Source organism: Bufo gargarizans, chromosome 6 (assembly GCF_014858855.1).
Source record: "Bufo gargarizans isolate SCDJY-AF-19 chromosome 6, ASM1485885v1, whole genome shotgun sequence".
Taxonomy (NCBI): domain Eukaryota; kingdom Metazoa; phylum Chordata; class Amphibia; order Anura; family Bufonidae; genus Bufo; species Bufo gargarizans.
The window spans coordinates 34,570,157-34,596,163 of NC_058085.1; the positions used below are offsets into that span (position 1 = coordinate 34,570,157).

Genomic DNA, 26,007 nt, shown 5'->3' on the forward strand with positions numbered 1-26,007 from the left:
GCAAAATAAAAACTGTGAGGTAGAAGCCAATGTTCCCCACTTATGGGTAAAACAATGCCATCCCGACTCCAATCAGGCAATCAGAATAACTCCCTGGATCAACGACCCATCTCTAGTAGCTATAGCCTGTAATATTATTACACTCCAGAAATACACCCAGGCCCCTCATGTCTTTCTTCTGAAAGAGGCTGAGATGCTACCTTCTCACAGGCTGTATGACTGCCCTATTGACTTGGTTCCAGGTTCCTTGCATCCTTAGAGGCGCATCTATACCCTGTCACCAGCAGAGACTCAAGGAGATTCTCGACAGAAGATTTATCCGCAAATCTTCCTCTCTGACTGGTTCATGTTTGTTCTTTGTGAAGAAGAAAGATAGATCTATACATCGACTACAGGGGTCTTAACAAGATCACCGTAAAAAATAAGTGCCTTCTTCTTTTTATTCCTGAATTGTTTGACCACCTCAGGGGAGCTCAAGTATTCTCCAAATTAGACCTATGTGGGGCCTACAACCTGATCAGGATTTATCTGGGGGATGAGTGGAAGACTGCCTTTAGCACCCTCGATGGTCACTATGAATATCTGGTGATGCCCTTTGGGCTAGGCAATGCCCCTGCAGTGTTCCAAGATTCATAAACTACATCTTCAGAGATTGCTCTATTCCTGTGTTGTGATGTACCTAGATGATATCTTAGTTTTTTCTCCAGATTTGGCTACTCACCAGAGGCAGGTTTGTCAGGTTCTTCAACGGTTAAGAGAAAATCGTCTGTACACCAATGGAGTCATTTATCAAACTGGTGTAAAGTGGAACTGGCTTAGTTGACCATAGCAACCAATCAGATTCGAGCTTTCCTTTTCCAACGAGCTGTCAAAAATGAAAGGTGGAATCTGATTGGTTGCTATGGACAACTAAGCCAGTTCTAATTTACACCAGTATGATAAATTACCCCACAAGTTCGAGAAATGTATCTTTGAGCAGTCTTCACTTTTATTCCTAGGATACATAATATCTGTTATTGCCCTGCAGATGGATCCCGAGAGGCTGTCAGATATTTTAAAGTGGCCTTGTCCTTCTGGTTTAAAAACAATCCAGAGCTTACTGGGATTCGCCAACTACTATCGCCAGTTTGTGACCCTTGCTTCTCGTACTTGACAGCTCCCATCTCTACCTTGGACCACAAAAGAGCAAATCCCAAGAATTGGTAAGCTGAGGCTAAATTGGCTTTCAAAGCCTTAAAGCAGGCCTTCTCTGCTGCTCCGGTTCATCGTCCTGATGCTAACCAGTAATTCTATCTTGAGGTGGATGCATCGTCTTTTGGTACTGGGGAGGTGCTTTCACAAAAATCTTCCTCGGGTAAGATGGTAAGTAGAGCTAGCCTTGTGGTTTGCCCGGCAAACTTTGTTCGATTACGATTCGCTGATCATGCGAACATATGGCGATGTTCGCATGCGCCATATTCTTTTGCATTGCGCCGAACTTTGACCCATGACACATCCATCAGGTGGGACAGGACAGCCAATTGAGACATTTCAGCACATGGACACACACCCACCCTATAACAGAACCCGATGTAGTAGCCATTTTACATTCTGTGTTTTGCCAGTGTAGGGAGAGGTTGCTTTTGTGGAGCAGGGACAAACTGTTAGGGAAACCAAACACTAGCTAATAGGGCGACAAAAGTCCTTTTAAGGACTGGTATAGGTGTGCTATCGATAGGTATGATATACTGAGGGGTGTGATATAATTATACTTTCTAACATAGAAAGTATATTATAGTGCATTTGTATTGTGCAGCAGTTGTGTGCGGTTCTGCTGCGATACTGCAGGTATATAGAGGGACAAGCATTATTGGAACAATTATTTGCAACTGATGTGATATACCCGTTGCCCCAAAAATTGATTGAGGGTTGCGATATACCTGCTTCCACAAAATACTAATTAAGGGGTTTGATATACCTGCTTCCACAAAATACTGATTGAGGGGTGCGATATACCTGCTTCTACAAAATACTGATTAAGGGGTTCTATACACCTGCCTCCACAAAATACAAATTAAGGGGTGCGATATACCTGCTTCCACCAAATATTGATTCAGGGGTTCTACAGGGAGTGCAGAATTATTAGGCAAATGAGTATTTTTACCACATCATCCTCTTTATGCATGTTGTCTTACTCCAAGCTGTATAGGCTTGAAAGCCTACTACCAATTAAGCATATTAGGTGATGTGCATCTCTGTAATGAGAAGGGGTGTGGTCTAATGACATCAACACCCTATATCAAGTGTGCATAATTATTAGGCAACTTACTTTCCTTTGGCAAAATGGGTCAAAAGAAGGACTTGACAGGCTCAGAAAAGTCAAAAATAGTGAGATATCTTGCAGAGGGATGCAGCACTCTTAAAATTGCAAAGCTTCTGAAGCGTGATCATCGAACAATCAAGCGTTTCATTCAAAATAGTCAACAGGGTCGCAAGAAGCGTGTGGAAAAACCAAGGCGCAAAATAACTGCCCATGAACTGAGAAAAGTCAAGCGTGCAGCTGCCAAGATGCCACCAGTTTGGCCATATTTCAGAGCTGCAACATCACTGGAGTGGCCAAAAGCACAAGGTGTGCAATACTCAGAGACATGGCCAAGGTAAGAAAGGCTGAAAGACGACCACCACTGAACAAGACACACAAGCTGAAACGTCAAGACTGGGCCAAGAAATATCTCAAGACTGATTTTTCTAAGGTTTTATGGACTGATGAAATGAGAGTGAGTCTTGATGGGCCAGATGGATGGGCTAGTGGCTGGATTGGTAAAGGGCAGAAAGCTCCAGTCCGACTCAGACGCCAGCAAGGTGGAGGTGGAGTACTGGTTTGGGCTGGTATCATCAAAGATGAGCTTGTGGGGCCTTTTCGGGTTGAGGATGGAGTCAAGCTCAACTCCCAGTCCTACTGCCAGTTTCTGGAAGACACCTTCTTCAAGCAGTGGTACAGGAAGAAGTCTGCATCCTTCAAGAAAAACATGATTTTCATGCAGGACAATGCTCCATCACATGCGTCCAAGTACTCCACAGCGTGGCTGGCAAGAAAGGGTATAAAAGAAGAAAAACTAATGACATGGCCTCCTTGTTCACCTGATCTGAACACCATTGAGAACCTGTGGTCCATCATCAAATGTGAGATTTACAAGGAGGGAAAACAGTCCACCTCTCTGAACAGTGTCTGGGAGGCTGTGGTTGCTGCTGCGCGCAATGTTGATGGTGAACAGATCAAAACACTGACAGAATCCATGGATGGCAGGCTTTTGAGTGTCCTTGCAAAGAAAGGTGGCTATATTGGTCACTGATTTGTTTTTGTTTTGTTTTTGAATGTCAGAAATGTTTATTTGTGAATGTTGAGATGTTATATTGGTTTCACTGGTAAAAATAAATAATTGAAATGGGTATATATTAGTTTTTTGTTAAGTTGCCTAATAATTATGCACAGTAATAGTCACCTGCACACACAGATATCCCCCTAAAATAGCTAAAACTAAAAACAAACTAAAAGCTACTTCCAAAAATATTCAGCTTTGATATTAATAAGTTTTTTGGGTTCATTGAGAACATGGTTGTTGTTCAATAATAAAATTAATCCTCAAAAATACAACTTGCCTAATAATTCTGCACTCCCTGTATATATATATATATAAAATACTGATTGAGGAGTGCGATATACCTGCTTTCACAAAATACTGATTGAGGGGTGCGATATACCTGCTTCCACAAAATACTGATTAAGGGTTTTGATATACCTGCTTTATACCTGCTTCCACAAAATACTGATTGAGGGGTGGGATATACCTGCTTCCACGAAATATTGATTGAGGCCTGCGATACACCGGCTTCCACAAAATACTGATTGAGGGGTGTGATATACCTGCTTCCACAAAATACTAATTAAGGGGTTTGATATACCTGCTTCCACAAAATATTGATTCAGGGGTGCAATATACCTTCTTCCACAAAATACTGATTGAGGGGTGCGAAATACCTGCTTCCACAAAATACTGATTAAGGGGGTTTGATATTCTGACCCAAGAGCAAAATATAAAATCAGTGATACAGTCCTAACCTCAATATCTGAGGAAAGGGATATAGGGGTCATTATTTCAGAAGACTTAAATTTAGGCAGACAATGTCATAGAGCAGCAGCAAATGCTAGCAGAATGCTTGGGTGTAGGGAGAGGCATTAACAGTAGAAAGAGGGAGGTGCTCATGCTGCTCTACAGAGCACTAGTGAGACCTCATTTGGATTATTGTGCGCAGTACTGGAAACCATATCTCCAGAAGGATATTGATACTTTGGAGAGAGTTCAGAGAAGAGCTACTAAGCTAGTACATGGATTGCAGGATAAAACGTATCAGGAAAGGTTAAAGGACCTTGACATGTATAGCTTGGAAGAAAGATGAGACAGAGGGGATATGATAGAAAAGAGGAGAGAATATTTAAAAGAAGAAAAACTGCTACAAGAGGACATAGTTTTAAATTAGAGGGGCAAAGGTTTCAAAGTAATATCAGGAAGTATTACTTTACTTAGATAGTAGTGGATGCATGGAATAGCCTTCCTGCAGAAGTGGTAGCTGCAAATACAGTGAAGGAGTTTAAGCATGCATGGGATAGGCATAAGGCCATCCTTCATATAAGATAGGGCCAGGGACTATTCATATTATTTAGTATACTGGGCAGACTAGAAGGGCCAAATGGTTCTTATCTGCCGACACATTCTATGTTTCTATATATCTGCTTCCACAAAATACAGATTGAGGGGTGCGATATACCTGCTTCCACAAAATACTGATTAAGGGGTTTTGGTATACCTGCTTCCACCAAATATTGATTCAGGTGTTTTATATACCTGCTTCCACAAAATACTGATTGAGTGGTGCGATATACCTGCTTCTACAAAATACTGATTAAGGGTTTCTATATACCTGCTTCCACAAAATACTAATTAAGGGTTCTATATACCTGCCTCGACAAAACACTGATTGAGCGGTGCGATATACCTGCTTCCACAAAATACTGATTAAGGGGTTCTATATACCTAGTTCCACAAAATACTGATTAAGGGTTCTATATACCTGCCTCGACAAAATACTGATTGAGCGGTGTGATATACCTGCTTTCACAAAATACTGATTAAGGGGTTCTATATACCTGCTTCCACAAAATACTGATTGAAAGGGTGCGATATACCTGCTTCCACGAAATACTGATTGATGGGTGTGATATACCTGCTTCCACAAAATACAGATTGAGGGGTGCAATATACCTGCTTCCATCAAATACTGATTGAGGCCTGCGATATACCTACTTCCACAAATACTGCTCTTCTCTAGGGACTTTGGCACAGGTTCATTTTGAAAATGACAGGCAGAGGAAGAGGCAGGCCGTTTCACTGGGGTGGAAGGGGTCGGGCAGGTGCATTCACAGGAAATGGTGATTGACAAGGTATTGCGTCTTTATGATAGGAAATGGGATAAAGACACTAAAATTACAATTTTATTAGGTATGCATTAAAATTCATTATAGAAAAGAGGAAGGGAAATAAGACCCCTTAAAAATATATATATATATATATATATATATATATATATATATTGGTGACAGTGGACTTTAATAAATAGGTCTTGAGAGTCAGGGGTGGATATGTATGATGATGTAGATCAATGACCACCTAATTCTTATCACAAGAGGGGTAAGACAAAGTTTCACTGCGGCCAGAGCCCATGTACACCCCTATGTGTCAGGGGAAAGAAAAAGGTGTATGATTGATGCACACACCTGAGGCTAAACTGGGGCAGTGAAGACTAAGGCCCCTTTCACAAGGGGCGAGTATTCCGCGCGGATGCGATGCGTGAGTTGAACGCATTGCACCCGCACTGAATACCGACCCATTCATTTCTATGGGGCTGTTCACATGAGCTGTGATTTTCACGCATCACTTGTGCGTTGCGTGAAAATCGCAGCATGCTCTATATTCTGCGTTTTTCACGTAACGCAGGCCCCATAGAAATGAATGGGGTTGCGTGAAAATCGCAAGCATCCGCAAGCAAGTGCGGATGCGGTGCAATTTTCACACACGGTTGATAGGAGACGATCAGGATGTAGACCCGATCATTATTATTTTCCCTTATAACATGGTTATAAGGGAAAATAATAGCATTCTGAATACAGAATGCATAGTAAAATAGAGCCGGAGGGATTAAAAAAAATAATAAAATTATTTAACTCACCTTAGTCCACTTGTTCGCGTAGCCAGCATCTCCTTCTGTCTTCATCTTAGCTTTGTGTAGCAACAAGGACCTTTGGTGATGTCACAGTCATCACATGATCCATCACATGATCTTTTACCATGGTGATGGATCATGTGATGACCGGAGTGACGTCACCACAGGTCCTGTTGCTACACAAAGCTAAGATGAAGACAGAAGGAGATGCCGGCTACGCGAGCAAGTGGACTAAGGTGAGGTAAAAAAAATTTAACCCCCTCCAGCGCTATTTTACTATGCATTCTGTATTCAGAATGCCATTATTTTCCCTTATAACCATGTTATAAGGGAAAATAATACAATCTACAGAATAACAATCCCAAGCCTGAACTTCTGTGAAGAAGTTCAGGTTTGGGTACCAAACATGCGATTTTTCTCACAGGAGTGCAAAAATCGCACATGTTTCCGCAACGGCCGTGTGAAAGAGGCCTAAGAAAGCCACTAATAGTAAAATAGTACATAAGGCCGAAAAAAGACATTTGTCCATCCAGTTCGGCCTGTTATCCTGCAAGTTGATCCAGAGGAAGGCAAAAAAAACTGTGAGGTAGAAGCCAATTTTCCCCACTTTAGGGGAATAAAAAAAATTCCTTCCGGACTCCAATCAGACTAACTCCCTGGATCAACGACCCCTCTCTAGTATCTATAGCCTATAATACTATTACACTCCAGAAATACATCTAGGCCCTCTTCCATAGTCTCACTGCTCTTACTGTAAAGAATACTTGTCTATGTTTGTGTACAAACCTTCTTTCCTCCAGACGCAGAGGATGCCCCCTCGTCACAGTCCTGGGGCTAAATAGATGATGGGAGAGATCTCTGTACTGACCCCTGATATATTTATACATAGTAATTAGATCTCCCCTCAGTCGTCTTTTTTCTAAAGTGAAAAACCCTAATTTTGATAATCTTTCAGGGTACTATAGTTGCCCCATTCCAGTTATTACTTTAGTTGCCCTCCTCTGGACCCTCTCCAGCTCTGCTATGTCTGCCTTGTTTACAGGAGCCCAGAACTGTACACAGTACTCCATGTGTGGTCTGACTAGCGATTTGTAAAGTGGAAGGACTATGTTCATATCACGGGCATCTATGCCCCTTCTGATGCAATCCATTATCTTATTGGCCTTGGCAGCAGCTGCCTGACACTGAAAATCCATTTAGTAAGTACGGGTGACTTGCATTTTCCTTCCCATGTGCATAACTTTACATTTGTCAGTGTTAAACCTCATCTGCCGCTTATCTGCCCAAGCCTCCAGTCTATCCAGATCCCTCTGTAGTAGTATACTATCCTCCTCAGTGTTAATTACTTTACACAGTTTAGTGTCATCTGCGAAAATTGATACTTTACTATGCAAGCCTTCTACAAGATCATTAATAAATATATTGAAGAGAATAGGGCCCAATACTGACCCCTGAGGTACCCCACTAGAGACGGTGACCCAATCTGAGTGTGTGTCATATAGAAGAAACCGCAGCACTCTCCTGTCTTCAATTCAGTAGAATTTATTTCACCAGCAAAAAAATGCGACGTTTCGACCGTAAAGGTCTTTCTCAAGCAACATGTCTCATGACCCAATCTGAGTGTGTACCGTTAGTAACCACCCTCTGTTTTCTATCATTGAGCCAGTTACTTACCCACTTACAGACGTTTTCTCCCAGTCCGAGCATTCTCATTTTATATACTAACCTTTTATGTGGTACAGTGTCAAATGCTTTGGAGAAGTCCAGATACACAACATCCATTGATTTGCCGCTGTCAAGTCTAGACCTTGCCTCCTCATAGAAACTGATTAAAATAATTTGGTATGACCGATCCCGCGCGAAGCCATGCTGATATGGCGTTATTTGCCTATTTCCGTTGAGATGGTCTAAGATAGCATCTCTCAGAAAACCTTCAAACAATTTACCCACAACAGATGTTAAACTTACCGGCCTATCGTTTCCAGGCTCTGTTGTTTGGACCCTTTTTGAATATTGGCACCACATTTGTCATGCGTCAATCCTGTGGGACATTCCCTGTCAGTATAGAGTCCGCAAATATCAGAAATATGGGTCTGGCTATGACATTACTTAATTGCTTTAGTATACGAGGGTGTATGCCATCCGGTCCTGGCGATTTGTCTATTTTAATCTTTTTAAGTCGCTGATGTACTTCTTCCTGGGTCAGACAGGACACTTTTAATGGGGAATTTTTTTTTGCATTCTGCATGTCATCTGACAATTTATTTTCCTCAGTGAATACATTGGAGAAAAAAATATTTAACAGCTTTGCTTTCTCCTCGTCGCTCTCTGCGACTCCCCCCTCATTACTCTTTAAGGGGCCGACACCTTCAGATTTATACTTTTTAACATTTATATAATTGAAAGACATTTTAGGGTTAGTTTTACTCTCTTTGGCAATTAATCTCTCGGTCTCTAGTTTGGCCGCTTTTATTTGTTTTTTACATGTTCTATTTTTAAGTGCTTCCGTGCTACCCTCCTGTTTTACTGATTTATTGTCACGGCTGAGGATGGGGAAAACCCTCAGCCATGCGGTATCAGCAGATGGAGTCGCTGCAAGGCCAGGACAGGGAATTAGGGAGCTGGTCACCTCCTACACGTCCCTAATTCTGACCCTGTCTCCTATCCGTATGAGCCAACCCTGAAGGTAGGAGGGCTCATACTCCGGAACCTTATATTCCTGCTCGCCCTCAGGGTGGCCCTGGACTAGGAGCAGGGTAAGACGACCCGTTCCTCCTAGACATGGAGGAACAGGAGTCTCACTGGCCAAGCTACATAGAAAGGGGAAACATAAACAGACATATGGCATTGACAGGTAAGTGAGACTAGTACCACACTTACCTGCCACAGACACACAACCTGCAACACACGTGCAAGTGCTGTTATCCACAACCAACACCAAGGACACAGCACACAACAGACATCACACGGGAACCCAGTAAACCATATGCTGCAATAACACATAAACCAAAAACTAACACCAGACATAAAGTTTATGCCCACCAGGGTGGCCCTCACTGGCAGATGGTAAATAACCAGGAGGATGTCTCCAGCAAGCATGGCTGAAGAACCCCCACTGACTACTGCTATTCACTGAGGCTTTATAGGGCCAAGTAGCCACACCCACAGTGAGACACACCCAGTGCACACACACACTAGGAAGGAGGTTAACCCTTCCAACACCAGGGAAGGGGAGATATCAACTTAAAGGGGAAGTGCACACAACACAAATAACACCCCGTGCACACTGATAAAAGACACACCTATCGGAGAGGTTGCCAGGTGCAACCGCATGCCTACTGCAGCAAGCTGCATAGCACCGCTCAGGCTGCTCTGCTGCCACATACCCAATGTTGCCAGCGGAAACCACAGGTGAGGCAACATACAATAGCCCTCACCTGTGATTGACAACCACACCAAGACCGCAGGCAACTGCATGCGGCCACAAGAGTCACGACCATGACCAAGGGTTGTGACATTATATGCTTTCTTTTTGTTATTTATTGCTTTCTTTACAGTTCTGTTTATCCACATTGGTTTCTTTTTGTTCCTTAACCTTTTATTCCCATACGGTATGTACCTCTCACAATGAGATTTTAGGATGCTTTTAAAGATATCCCATTTTGTGGCCTATGACCTCTCTTAGTTGGCTAAATTTTGCTTTTTTGAAGTTTGGTATTTTTGTTCCTCCCTGTAGAAACACTATTTTGAATGATAATTGGAAGGTTATTACTTTATGGTCACTATTTCCCAGGTGTCCCCCAACCTGCACGTCTGTTGTTCTGTCAGGCCTATTGGTTAATACTAAGTCCAGTATGGCCGTCCCTCTAGTCGGGTCCTGAACCAGTTGGGAGAGGTAATTGTCTTTGGTTATTGCCAAGAACCTGTTTCCTTTATGAGATATACAAGTTTCAGTTTCCCAGTTTATATCTGGGTAGTTGAAGTCCCCCATAATAACCACCTCATTATGATTTGCCTCCTCGTCTATCTCGTTTAGTAGTAGATTTTCTGTGGACTCTGGTATATTAGGTGGTTTATAGTAAACTCCTATTAGTAATTTATTGTTGTTTTTAGCTCCATGTATCTCTACCCACAGTGACTCCACATGTTCATGTCCCTCACTTATATCTTCACGGAGTGTGGGCTTTAGACCGGACTTTACATAAAGGAAAACCCCTCTCCGGTTTTGACAATCCTTTCTAAACAGACTGTAACCTTGTACATTAACTGCCCAGTCATAGCTATCATCCAGCCATGTCTCAGTTATTCCCACTATGTCACACACATCACTAATTCCAGTTCACCAGTTTTATTAGTCAGGCTTCTGGCATTAGTATACATACAGTACAGACCAAAAGTTTGGACACACCTTCTCATTCAAAGAGTTTTCTTTATTTTCATGACTATGAAAATTGTAGATTCACACTGAAGGCATCAAAACTATGAATTAACACATGTGGAATTATATACATAACAAAAAAGTGTGAAACAACTGAAAATATGTCATATTCTAGGTTCTTCAAAGTAGCCATCTTTTGCTTTGATTACTGCTTTGCACACTCTTGGCATTCTCTTGATGAGCTTCAAGAGGTAGTCACCTGAAATGGTCTTCCAACAGTCTTGAAGGAGTTTCCAGAGATGCTTAGCACTTGTTGGCCCTTTTGCCTTCACTCTGCGGTCCAGCTCACCCCAAACCATCTCGATTGGGTTCAGGTCCGGTGACTGTGGAGGCCAGGTCATCTGGCCTCCACAAATATGGTCAAATAGCTCTTACACAGCCTGGAGGTGTGTTTGGGGTCATTGTCCTGTTGAAAAATAAATTATGGTCCAACTAAATGCAAACCGGATGGAATAGCATGCCGCTGCAAGATGCTGTGGTAGCCATGCTGGTTCAGTATGCCTTCAATTTTGAATAAATCCCCAACAGTGTCACCAGCAAAGCACCCCCACACCATCACACCTCCTCCTCCATGCTTCACGGTGGGAACCAGGCATGTAGAGTCCATCCGTTCACCTTTTCTGCGTCGCACAAAGACACGGTGGTTGGAAGCAAAGATCTCAAATTTGGACTCATCAGACCAAAGCACAGATTTCCACTGGTCTAATGTCCATTCCTTGTGTTCTTTAGCCCAAACAAGTCTCTTCTGCTTGTTGCCTGTCCTTAGCAGTGGTTTCCTAGCAGATATTCTACCATGAAGGCCTGATTCACACAGTCTCCTCTTAACAGTTGTTCTAGAGATGTGTCTGCTGCTAGAACTCTGTGTGGCATTGACCTGGTCTCTAATCTGAGCTGCTGTTAACCTGCGATTTCTGAGGCTGGTGACTCGGATGAACTTATCCTCTGCAGCAGAGGTGACTCTTGGTCTTCCTTTCCTGGGGCGGTCCGCATGTGAGCCAGTTTCTTTGTAGCGCTTGATGGTTTTTGTGACTGCACTTGGGGACACTTTCAAAGTTTTCCCAATTTTTCAGACTGACTGACCTTCATTTCTTAAAGTAATGGTGGCCACTCGTTTTTCTTTACTTAGCTGCTTTTTTCTTGCCATAATACAAATTCTAACAGTCTATTCAGTAGGACTATCAGCTGTGTATCCACCTGACTTCTCCACAACGCAACTGATGGTCCCAACCCCATTTATAAGGCAAGAAATCCCACTTATTAAACCTGACAGGGCACACCTGTGAAGTGAAAACCATTTCAGGTGACTACCTCTTGAAGCTCATCAAGAGAATGCCAAGAGTGTGCAAAGCAGTAATCAAAGCAAAAGGTGGCTACTTTGAAGAACCTAGAATATGACATATTTTCAGTTGTTTCACACTTTTTTGTTATGTATAGAATTCCACATGTGTTAATTCATAGTTTTGATGCCTTCAGTGTGAATCTACAATTTTCATAGTCATGAAAATAAAGAAAACTCTTTGATTGAGAAGGTGTGTCCAAACTTCTGGTCTGTACTGTATATGTGATGACCTTCTATGAAATCCGATGCGGCTTTTAGGGTCTCCCATACAGCATGGCTCCCGGCCTGAAAAAAATGTCCTATATTTGCTCCCCAGCTCCGCTACATACACATCACACAGAGACAGCTCCGCTACATACACATCACACAGAGACAGCTCCGCTACATACACGTCACACAGAGACAGCTCCGCTACATACACGTCACACAGAGACAGCTCCGCTACATACACGTCACACAGAGACAGCTCCGCTACATACACATCACACAGAGACAGCTCCGCTACATACACATCACACAGAGACAGCTCCGCTACATACAATCACACAGAGACAGCTCCGCTACATACACATCACACAGAGACAGCTCCGCTACATACACATCACACAGAGACAGCTCCGCTACATACACATCACACAGAGACAGCTCCGCTACATACACGTCACACAGAGACAGCTCCGCTACATACACATCACACAGAGACAGCTCCGCTACATACACGTCACACAGCGACAGCTCCGCTACATACACATCACAGAGACAGCTCGCTACATACAATCACAACACGCCTACATACACATCACACAGAACACCTCCGCTACATACACGTCACACAGAGACAGCTCCGCTACATACACTACACAGAGACAGCTCGCTACATACCAGTCACACAGAGACAGCTCCGCTACATACACGTCACACAGAGACAGCTCCGCTACATACACATCACACAGAGACAGCTCCGCTACATACACAGTCACACAGAGACAGCTCCGCTACATACACGTCACACAGAGACAGCTCCGCTACATACACGTCACACAGAGACAGCTCCGCTACATACACGTCACACAGAGACAGCTCCGCTACATACACGTCACACAGAGAGCAGCTCCGCTACATACACGTCACACAGAGACAGCTCCGCTACATACACGTCACACAGAGACAGCTCCGCTACATACACGTCACACAGAGACAGCTCCGCTACATACACGTCACACAGAGACAGCTCCGCTACATACACGTCACACAGAGACAGCTCCGCTACATACAGATCACACAGAGACAGCTCCGCTACATACACGTCACACAGAGACAGCTACGCTACATACACGTCACACAGAGACAGCTACGCTACATACACGTCACACAGAGACAGCTCCGCTACATACACGTCACACAGAGACAGCTCTGCTACATTCACACTGTAATTCCATCCTGATGCTACACATAAACCTCTCCTCATCGAGGACAACCACCACAGCAGAGTCCTGCATACACTGAGCACCACCTGGTCATGTGATCCCCTGACTCCTCCCACACATGATCACATGGTCATGACATCATCCCAGGTCCTTTACCTCCTCCAGCGGCACATCCTGGAGCCTGACTCCTCCCACATGATCACATGGTCAGGACATCATCACAGGTTCTTTACCTCCTCCAGCAGCACATCCGGGAGCCTGACGCCTCTTACATGATCACATGGTTATGACATCATCACAGGTCCTTTACCTCCCTCAGCAGCACAGCCTGACTCCTCCCACATATTATCCCATGGTCATGACATCATCAAAGGTCCTTTAGCCCACTAGTCTACTCCATACATGTAGTGTCCAGCGCTGCAGGTGGAGGTATGTGTCCAGTCACCGCCATCGTCTGTCAGGATTACTGGGGCAGGTAATGACTGGAGTGTATGGGCTGCCGGGAGGTGTTGGTCATGTGACTCTGGGACGTGCGGTGATGACGTTAGGTAAGTGCTGTGATATCAGGGTCTCTGTGGTCTCCTGTGTGGATTAGGGTCAGGGTTATTTTCATGGTGACCTGAGGATCATTTGGGGGCGGGGCTACAGTCTCCTAGCAACCCTGAAGCAGAATTATCTTTAACCCCTTTCAAGAACAAAGCTTTTTTTTTTTTTTTTTTATCATATTTCAACAGCCATAACTTTATTTAATCCTCCTGTACAGCAGCCGTACGAGGCTTGTTATTTGACGGGAGGAGTTGCGGTTATAATTGGCTCCATTTTGGGGCACATATAATTTATTGATTGTTGGGGAAATGGTTAAAAAAAATAGCAATTCCTTCATTATTTCTAACATTTTATATTTCTGCAGCTCATGGTGAGAGATAACGGACATGTTAAAATAGAAAGTTCGGTCTCTGCTCACCGGACCCTCGCAGGACGCACGGAGCGAGAACAGCAGGAGAGACGGAGAATTCCAGCCCCAAAGTAATAGGAAAACTGGATTTTATTGACTTAATTTTAAAAGGGGTTTTCCCATTATAACGACTTATCCCCTATGTACAGCGGCAGACCACCACCGACCATCAGTACGATGCCTGCACACATACATGTCCGCTGTCTCGAAGGAAAAATAAAAATGTTATGGCTCCTAGAATAAAACAAGTAATAAAAAAGTTAAAATTTTTAAACAAAAGTAGTAAAACATAATATATAAATGTCATATCAACCCAAAGAATAAAATGATTGTATTATTTACATTAAATAGTGAACGCCATAAACAGAGATATTATTATTATTTGGCCTACTTGTCATAAAAAAATGGTAAAAAGTGATCAAAATGTCATATCTATTCCAAGATGGCACCGATGGAAAGTACAGCTCGTCCCGCAAACATACAAGCCCTCACACATGTGTCAACAGGGATATAAAAAGGCTAAAGCTCCTAAGCTATGGCGACATAAAAGATTTAAAAAACAATAGTGGTGTAAAAGTAGTAAAACATAAAAAACAATATCATTTTGGTATCGCCATAATCATAGGAACCCAAAGAGTAAAAGTAACATGTGATTTATACTGCACAGTGAACCCTATAAAAGAAACGTAGAAAATCATAGAAAAGTTGCATTTTGTTCATTTTGCCTCTCCCAAACAATGAAATCAAAAGCAATCAAAAAGTCATATGTACCCCAAAATGGTACAGCCCATTCCACAAAAAATAAGCCCCCATACAGCTGCCTTAACGGAAAAAATAAAAATGTTATGGGTGTCAGAATATGGTGATACAATTTTTATTTTTTTTTATGTATAAAAGTATATTTTTAATGAAATAGTATATAATGAAAAAATATACATTTAGTGCTGCTGTAATCATATCAGGCCCCTAAATATTAGTCATTTATATCTCATGTTGATCCCGGTGACAAAATAACTGGTGTCTGTTCATCTCATCTTCCAAAAAGGTTAAATAAAGAAAAATGAAACCAATATAAACTACAGCCCATTTGCAAAAAACACAGCTGCTTCAATAGAAAAAAAGTTTTTTTTTTTTAATTAAGCCCCAATAGGGCAACACAAAATACAAATAATTTTAAAAGTAATTTTATGGTGCAAAGTAAGTAAAACTTAAAAATATAAATGTGGTGTCACCATATTCCTAGTGACCAGCAGAATAAAGTTATTATGGCAGTTATCTTACACAAGTGGACACCATAACAATGAAATAAAAAAAAAAATAATTTGACACCTCATAGTTACAAAAAGACATAAGTCCATCAAGTTCAACCAACTTGATCAACTCATCTCCCAAAAAATGAATTAAAATATGATTGGAAAACCATATGTACCGCATAACGCTACCCATATAAACGTCAGCCTGTCCTTCAAAAATCAAACCCTTTCACGGCTCAGTCAACAAAAAACTAAAAAATTATGGCTCTTAAAAATATAAAAGTCTCCAAATCCACACTTGAGCCACACATGGGATTTTTCTGAAAACTGTAGAATCGGGGTGATACATATTGGATTTTGTTTTTGTGTTAACACTTGCAGAAAAATGATCCAATTTGAAAATGTATCTCCATGTTGCTTTAACCTGTAGGATGTGCATGTGCAGCGCTGGAAACAGGGTCACAAATCCCAGCGACATATAGCTACGGCACTCTGATCAGGCGGGCGCAGGAGCCCGTCCGATCAGCTGCAGGCGTCCGGCAGTCACTGATAGCTGGACCCCTGCTGTATGAAAACACCAATGCCGGCACATTAACCATTGCACTACCGCGGTCAGCGGTATCCTTAGGCATCGTGGCTGCCATCCGTGTCAGTCTGTGAGATCCAGCCCCCCGGATCTCACAGGAAGCAGGCTGTAAGTGTATTACCGTCTCTGCCGACCGGATCGCAGAGCGGATGAATTTTTCTAAGCTTTGGGTCTTATCTATGATGATCCGGATTGGACCTCTCTAGCCGAAACCAAGCTGCGCGGCCTTCGTCAGGGTGATTGTGCCACTGAGATTTATTGCTCTGAGTTTAGGAGGTGGGCTACAGAAATGGAGTGGAACGATCCTGCCCTCTGTAGCCAGTTTTGTCAGGGTTATCAGAGAGGCCAAAGGACGCTTTGGCCTTTCATGAAACCCTAGTGTCTCTGGAGGCTGCTATGTCTCTTTCTATACTAGGGCTGCAACGATTAATCGATGTAATCGATTATATTCGATAACTGGATTCGTTGTCGACGAATCCAGTTATCGAATAATCGCCGATTCGTTGCTATTCGGGCGGGCGGGCGGTCGCTGCATCTTTATTTTACCTTTTTACAATGACGCTCCCGCTCCTGTAACAGCCAGGCAGAGCGGACGGCGGCGTAACGTCACTCACTCACGTGACACGCCTGCTCCGCCTCCTTCATTCATGAAGTGGGCGGAGCAGGCGCGTCACGTGATTGAGTGACGTTACGCCGCCGTCCGCTCTGCCTGGCTGTTACAGGAGCGGGAGCGTCATTGTAAAAAGGTAAAATAAAGATGCAAGCATCGGGGCCGGGGCTGTTAGGGGGAAGGGGGAGGGGGGATCTGTCTATGGCACTGCTATGGGAAGGGGGGTCTGTGTATAGCACTGCTATGGGGAGGAGGGGGGGTCTGTGTATGGCACTGCTATGGGAAGGGGGATCTGTGCACTGTTATGAGGAAAGGGATCTGTGCACTGTTATGCCCATAACAGTGCACATATCCCCCTCTCCATAACTACGCGGTCCACAGATCCCCCTCTCCATAACTACGCCGTCCACAGATCCCCCATAATAGTGTCGTCCACAGATCCCCCATAATAGTGTCGTCCACAGATCCCCCATAATAGTGTCGTCCACAGATCCCCCATAATAGTGTCGTCCACAGATCCCCCATAATAGTGTCGTCCACAGATCCCCCATAATAGTGTCGTCCACAGATCCCCCATAATAGTGTCGTCCACAGATCCCCCATAATAGTGTCGTCCACAGATCCCCCATAATAGTGTCGTCCACAGATCCCCCATAATAGTGTCGTCCACAGATCCCCCATAATAGTGTCGTCCACAGATCCCCCATAAGTGTCGTCCACAGATCCCCCATAAGTGTCGTCCACAGATCCCCCATAATAGTGTCGTCCACAGATCCCCCATAATAGTGTCGTCCACAGATCCCCCATAATAGTGTCGTCCACAGATCCCCCATAATAGTGTCGTCCACAGATCCCCCATAATAGTGTCGTCCACAGATCCCCCATAATAGTGTCGTCCACAGATCCCCCATAATGGTGTCGTCCACAGATCCCCCATAATGGTGTCGTCCACAGATCCCCCATAATGGTGTCGTCCACAGATCCCCCATAATGGTGTCGTCCACAGATCCCCCATAATGGTGTCGTCCACAGATCCCCCATAATGGTGTCGTCCACAGATCCCCCATAATAGTGTCGTCCACAGATCCCCCATAATAGTGTCGTCCACAGATCCCCCATAATAGTGTCGTCCACAGATCCCCCATAATAGTGTCGTCCACAGATCCCCCATAATAGTGTCGTCCACAGATCCCCCATAATAGTGTCGTCCACAGATCCCCCATAATAGTGTCGTCCACAGATCCCCCATAATAGTGTCGTCCACAGATCCCCCATAATAGTGTCGTCCACAATTTGTTTTAATATGGCCTTTGAACATAATTTTTCAAGTAAGATCATATAAACCTCTCTGTTTTGTAATTTTGTCGTTTTTCCCGATTAATCGATTAATCGTAGAAATTAATCGGCAACTAATCGATTATTCAAATAATCGTTAGCTGCAGCCCTATTCTATACACATTCATAGACACCTGAGAGAGAGATCTAGTGCACCACTCTAAGTACATACTATCACATGATGTATCGTCTTCCTCTGACACTTCGGGTAAAGATACTCCTGGGTTTATGTCTGGGGACGAATCCATGCAATTAGGGGGATCTACTCCTGGGTCCGCTTTTAAGCGTACTGGTAATAGGAAGGGAGTGTGTTTTTTGGGGGTTTTTTTCTGCGGACAGAAGGGACATTTCATCAGCAAAAAAAGAAAACAGGGACATTTAATTCCCATCTGACTTTTGGAGGGGTGAGAGGAGAGTCAGAATGTGCATTTGACTGGTAGTACCCGATTTCTCCAGGCTGCTGAGGTGGCGCTAGAGACAAAACTGTGGGGATTGAGGTGTTTATCGACAGCGGGGTCTGGGTGAACCTGATTGATGCTCAGTTCGTCCGTATGCACGGGTTGTCATCGAGTGCATTAGAAAAAAACATTTCAGTTTTTTGCTATTGATTCTGCACTTCTAGCTCAGAAGTGTTTCTCTCAAGTGGTGCAAGATATCAGATTAAGAGTAGGTGACTTTCATCAAGAATTTATCTCATGGTTTGTATTGGAGGGTCTCCCTGCTCCGTTGGTTCTGGGTTTACCGTGGTTAAGCAGGCACAATCCAACCATCGATTGGCAAGCTAGATAGATTCTGGATTGGGGTGATTATTGCATTGACAATTGTCTGAATACATCTTTTTTTGTTTTAACTACTAAGACATTGCCTTCTTTTATATCAGATTTTGCTGATTTATTTTCATGGGTTTGCAGGGTTCTTTTTTATTTAAAAATAAAGGACAGAGGTCTTCAGCCATGTCTGGATTTCCGTGAACACAATCGGATTACTGTCCGTGATCCTTACCCTCTCCTTTTGATTCCCGATCTGTTTAACCAGGTTGTTGGCGCCAAGGTGTTCTCCAAGTTGGACTTAAGGGGGCATATACCGTATTTTCCGCCCTATAAGATGCACTTTTTTCCCCTAAAAAGTGAGGGAAAAATAGCAGTGCGTCTTATGGGGCAAATGCTGCGACTGTCGGGTGTATCGGCTGAGAGGGAGGAGGGGCTGGGGGCCGGCATCTGGTTCTGTAATGGCAGCGGGCCCCGTTCTGGTAACGTTATCCTATTACACCGGGCCTCGCTCACTGTAGTATAATCATATCTAAGGGCTCTTTCACACTTGCGTTGTCCAGATCCGGCGTGTACTCCACTTGCCGGAATTACACGCCGGATCCGGAAAAACGCAAGTGAACTGAAAGCATTTGAAGACGGATCCGTCTTCACAATGCGTTCAGTGTTACTATGGCAGCCAGGACGCTATTAAAGTCCTGGTTGCCATAGTAGTAGTGGGGAGCGGGGGAGCGGTATACTTACAGTCCGTGCGGCTCCCGGGGCGCTCCAGAGTGACGTCAGAGCGCCCCATGCGCATGGATGACGTGCCATGTGATCACGTCATCCATGCGCGTGGGGCGCCCTGACGTCACTCTGGAGCGCCCCGGGAGCCGCACGGACGGTAAGTATACTGCTCCCCCGCTCCCCGCTACACTTTACCATGGCTGCCAGGACTTTAGCGTCCCGGCAGCCATGGTAACCATTCAGAAAAAGCTAAACGTTGGATCCGGCAATGCGCCGAAACGACGTTTAGCTTAAGGCCGGATCCGGATCAATGCCTTTCAATGGGCATTAATTCCGGATCCGGCCTTGCGGCAAGTCTTCAGGATTTTTGGCCGGAGTAAAAAGCGCAGCATGCTGCGGTATTTTCTCCGGACAAAAAACGTTCCGGTCCGGAACTGAAGACCTCCTGATGCATCCTGAACGGATTTCTCTCCATTCAGAATGCATTAGGATAAAACTGATCAGGATTCTTCCGGCATAGAGCCCCGACGACGGAACTCTATGCCGGAAGACAAGAACGCAGGTGTGAAAGAGCCCTAACTTGTGGGTATTGTTAAAGTATTCAAATCATCTTAAATCCAGAGCTGTACTACTTAGTACTAACTTCTTGGCAGTCAGGAGGTCGGGCGGGCGCTCGCAGCGTAGCTCACTGCGCCTGCTCCGCCCACTTTATGAATAAAGCAGGCGGTGCAGATGCATGACGTAGTGAGCTGCCAAGAAGTTAGTAGTACAGCGCTGGATTTAAGATGATTTGAATACTTTAACAATACCCACAAGTTAGATATGATTATACTACAGTGAGCGGGGCCCGGTGTAGTAGAATACAGTTACTGCACTGGACCCCGCTGCCATTACAGAACCAGATGCCGGCCCCCATTCACTACACAGGGACACTGTTATGGCGGATCTGTAGATGACACATTAGATAAGATGCTGTATATATCTCATCCACAGATGCCCCCATAACAGTGTCATCCACAGACCACCATTAGTTCAAAACCCACCAAAAGCACACCTTTTGGTTCAAAATATTTTATTTTTCTTATTTTCCTCCTCAAAAACCTAGGTGCGTCTTATTGGGTGAAAAGTACAGTAATCTGGTTAGGATCAAGGAAGGGGATGAATGGAAGATGGCTTTTAATACTCCTGAGGGGCACTTTGAGAACCTGGTCATGCCGTTTGGGTTGTCCAATGCTCCTGCGGTTTTCCAGCATTTTGTGAATGACATTTTTCATCACCTGGTGGGGAGGTTTGTAGTCGTGTATTTGGATGACATTCCAATTTATTCTCCAGACGTGAAGACTCATCAGGATCATGTTAGAAATGTGTTTCAGATCCTGAGAGATAATAAATTGTATGCAAAATTAGAGAAGTGTGTTTTTGCTGTACACGAGGTGCAATTTTGGGGGTACCTGTTGTCGTCTTCGAGTTTTCAAATGGATCCGGAGAAAGTCCATGCTGTATTGGACTAGGATCGACCCGAAAATCTGAAGGCACTTATGCGGTTTTTGGGGTTCACCAACTATTATCGAAAATGTATTCAGAACTATTCGATATTAATAAAAACCCTTAACGGACATTACTAAGAAAGGGACAGATGTCTCAGTATGGTCTGATTCGTTGCAAGCTTTTTCTCCTATTAAGGAGTGCTTCCCTTCTGCCCCTATATTGGTGCAGCCTGATTTGTCACAAACTTTTATTGTGGAAGTGGACACGTCCGAGGTGGGGGTAGGAGCAGTTTACCCTGACCTAGAGGCGAAGGTGTTAGAGGCCCAGGGAGATGCACCGGATTCTTGTCCCTCTGGGAAACTGTTTGAATTGCATCACAAGGTGTTTGAGGAACATCACTGTACAGTTCTTACGGGACACCCTGGGAGCAGATCTACTGCCGATCTCATCTCTCGTAGATTCGTAAGTGTGTTGAGGACTATGTGCCAGCCTGTAGTACCTGTGCATGTGCTAAGGTGACACATACTTGGCCTTCCAGATCTCTACTTCCGTTGCCTATCCCGTCCAGACCATGGACTCGCTTATCCATGGATTTTATCACTACCTAATTTTTCAGGAAAGACAGTTATTCTGGTGGTAGTTCATCACTTTAATAAAATGGTGCACTTTATAGCGTTGCCGAGCCTACCTAATACTAAAACACTTGCACAAGTGTTTGTTGACAACATTGTGAAACTTAATGGCATTCCCTCTGACGTGGTCTCAGATCGTGGGACTCAGTTTGTGTCCAGATTCTGGAAGGCGTTCTGTACTCGACTGAGGGTACAACTGTCCTTTTCTTCGACTTTTCCTCCTCAGTCGAACGGACAGACGAAGCGCACTTACTTGTCTTTGTCAGAGTTTGCCATAAATAATCGTAGACAGGAGTCGACTGAGAACTCACAGTTTTTTGGGGCATATAGGTTTCACCCGCAGTTTGGCACATTTTGTGGTTCAGATACTTCTGGTATCCCTGAGGAGGAAAGTTTTTCGTAATTATTGTCATCTATATGGCGGAAAATTCTAAATAATTTGATGAATATGGGCAACAAATATAAACGTGTGGCTGACAAGAAAACGTATGAATGGTCCGGACCTAAGAGTGGATGATTCTGTGTGGCTGTCCACAAGAAGCATTAAGTTGAAGGTACCTTCTTGGAAGTTGGATCCAAGGTTTATTGGTCCATATAAGATCTCTGCCATTATTAATCCTGTAGCTTTTCGTCTTGAACTTCCTCAGGCCCTGAAAATTCATAATGTGTTTCATAAATCTTTGTTGAAGAGATGTTGAACCTTCAGAGCCATCTTCCTTGCCACCCGCTTCTGTCATGGTGGACAGTAGTTTGCAATTTCAGATCGCCAAGATAATTGACTCTCCGAGTTCTCCGTAGATCTCTTCAGTATCTTGTTCACTGGAAGGGTTATGGACTAGAGGAGAGAATGTGGGTATCAGCATCTGACGTGAATGCCAGTCGTTTGGAGAAAGCTTTTCACAGGTCTCACCCGAATAAGGTTGGTCCTGGGTGCCTGGAGGTCACCCGTAGAAGGGGGGGTACTGTCACGGACGTACCGAGACATACGGACGTTCCGGCGACAGTGAACGGCAGGAGATCGGTGAGACTGGCAACACGTGGTTTAATCTGACAGGTTTTCCTTATAGATCAATAGGCATCTGTGTTGTTTCTGGTAATGGCCACACCCCTTGCCTCCTGGCGTTGCTAATGTGGTAATTTAACCTTCCTTATTTATGGTTGCTTTTCCCACTATGCTGTGCGGTTTATAGCTTCTGTTTTTAGACCTTAGCTGAGTTCCTGGTGCTTCCATAGCTCCTTTGAAGTTAAGTCTTTCCTTTCCCTTTTGTATTTTGTTTGGGTTCTGTGTGTTGCATTTCCCTATTGTTTGTATTAGGCCTGAAGGAGACTCCTGTTTGTCCTTCCTTTTGGACGAACAGGTAGTCTCGTCCCTGCCATTAGTACCAGGGTCCTATAGGGCTAGATAGGACTCTAGGTATTTCTGCGTATTAACTCACCTACCTTTGGGGTCTGTTCATACTGGTAGTCAGTCAGAATTTTGGTTAGGGTTTTCACTAGGAGGTGTCCATCTTCCTTCATAGTTCTCAGGCCTGATTCCTTGTTCTCCCCTTCCCTCCTATGCTCTGTGTGGTGTTTCCCTCCCCCACCGAAGCGTGACAGTAAGCCCCTCAAAATCACTTTATAACTGAATTGGTGCTTAAAAAATAGTTTTGGAAATTTGAAAAATGGCTTCTAAACTTCTAAGCCTTCTAACGTCCTAAAAAAATTAAAATTACATTTACAAAATGATGCCAACATAAAGCAGACAGATGGGGAATGTTGATTGATTTTATGAGGAATCTGTTTTAAAAGTAGAAAAATTCAAATTTTGAAAATTGTGAATTCTTCAAAAAAAAAAAAAAATTGGGGATTATTTAATAAATAAAGGTGAAATATATCGACTCAAATTTACAACTGTCATGAAGTACAATGTGTCATGAGAAAACAGAATGGCTTGGATAAGTAAAAGTGTTCCAAAGTTATTACCACATAAAGTGACATGTCAGATTTGCAAAAATGGCTTGGGATTTAAGGTGAAAAGTGGCATCTGTGAAATGCCAAACTTCCTAAATGTCGTTTTGAATACTTTGAGGGGTGCAGTTTAAAAATGTGCTGAATTATGCTGGGTCATGTCAAAGATCCCTCAGATCTGAATTGGTCTCTGAAAAAATAGGTTTTGGAAAATATCTTTAAAATGTGGAAAATTGGTTTTAAACATTTAATGGCTATGTACACCTTTTGGGACATTTTTTATTATTGCATTGTAATTATTGTGACCTAATACCTTTTTTTTTATTGGTCTTTATTAAAAATATGGAGCTGTTTTTTGTTTTGTACAAAGCTGAAATGCATGGATTTTCTCTCTTTTCCGTCAGGCAGGGAGCTGACGGACTCCTTATCTCTGCTCTCTGACCTCCTAAACATTTATTGTAGCTCAATCCTTATCTTACTGATAATAATTTGACTTAAATAAGTGTTTATGACCTTTAGGCCTCTTGCACACGTATGTATGTATTTTGCGGTCTGCAAAACGGAGTATCTTTTGTTTTTTGTGGACCCCAAAAAAAACTGAACGGACACGGAAAGAGTATACATTCATGTGCAAGAGGCCTTAAGTAATTTAGAGATAAGGGTTATTAGAAGACTGGCACAAAGTGAAAGTACCATACAGTTAACCCTTTCTGGCAGAAAAGATCAATATTTTCCATAAAGACCAATAGAAAAAAAGATTTTAGCCCAAAATAAGTAAAATGCAATTTTAAAAGAAAATTTCCACATAGCCTTTTAGCCTTTATAATGCCCTTAAAATAATTATAAAAAGAGTGATTTTCTCTGGACCTTAACTTTTTTATTTTTCCATTTCCATTATTTATTTATTTTGCGGGTTGGGGGAGTTGTACTTTCTAATGACACCTTTTAATATTGCATACCATGTAGTGGAAAGCTGGTAAAAAATTCAAGTGGAATTAGAAAAAAAACACTAATGCACCACAGTTTTATGGGTTTCATTTTCTTTTCCTTCATTCTGTTGAACAGTAAGAATACAGCGATACAGCTTTTATATAGATTTTCTGAGAGGGCGCCATCTTTAACAACCTGACATCCGCTGTACATGTACAGCAGATGTTGGGAAGGGGTTTAGAAATGATGTCAACATAAAGTAGACATATGGCACATGTGAGTAATTTACTTCTGTGGTGTGACTTAAAAGTTTTTTTAAAATGTAAGATTTTCTTCATAAATAAATCCAAAATAGATTGACCACAATTTCCCACTAAAATGATGCACAATTTGCCATAAAAACTATTTCAGAATCACTTGGAATATCAGATTTGAAAAATTATCTGTTTTTTTTAAGGGTTTAACCCTTAAAAGACCCGGAGATTTTTCATTTTTGCGTTTTCGTTTTTCACTACCCGCCTTCCTTTAGTCCTAAATTTTGTATTTTTCCGTTCACATAGCCTTATGAGTGCATATTTTTTGCGGGATAAGTTGTACTTTCTAATGGCACCATTTACGGTTTACAATGTAGTGGGAAGCAGAAAAAAAATACAAATAGGGTAGAATTGGGAAAAAACGCAATTCTGACAAAGGTTTTTATTTTTTACACCAAACTCTATGTGGTAAAATGTACCTGTTATCATCATTCTCCAGGTCAGTACGGTTACAATGATACCACACTTGTATAATTTTCTTGCTTTTTAATACTGAAAAAAAAAATTAAAACCTTTGAGAGAAAAATAAAATTACCATATTCTGACCCCAAAAACTTTTTTGTAGTTATGTGTACAGGGTTGTGAGAGGGCTCATTTTTTGCGGGGCGATTTATACTTTTCATTGATACCAATTTGAAGTGTGTACGATATTTTGATCACTTTTTATAAAACAAAATATTTGGGAGTTAAAGTGACAAAAAATGGCAAATTGGCAGTTTATTTTTTATTTTTTTTCATTACGTATTTTTATTTTAAGTAGAGGGGGGTGATTTGAACATATATATTTTATATATATATATATGTATTTTTAAAACCTTTTTTTAACTTATTTTTTAAGTCACCCTAGGTGACTATAACTGCCAATCATTAGAGTGCCCTTTATATTCATTGATGGCTATATATCAATCATTAAACACTTAATTTTCAATATAACAATACAGTGCTGCCACATAGTGGCCGGCCTGTATTGGTATATTACTCTAATAGACTAAAGCCTGC

The 26,007-nt window shown here is 42.8% G+C and overlaps 2 protein-coding genes across 2 annotated transcripts in view; one reads left to right on the forward strand and one right to left on the reverse strand.

The window, feature by feature from the left end:
* LOC122939925 (zinc finger protein 501-like) overlaps positions 1–26,007 on the reverse strand; it is a 551,407-nt gene that overhangs the window by 170,078 nt on the left and 355,322 nt on the right. The window lies entirely within an intron of this gene.
* LOC122941933 (gastrula zinc finger protein XlCGF66.1-like) overlaps positions 1–26,007 on the forward strand; it is a 54,387-nt gene that overhangs the window by 27,029 nt on the left and 1,351 nt on the right. The gene's annotated exons all lie outside the window — the stretch shown is intronic.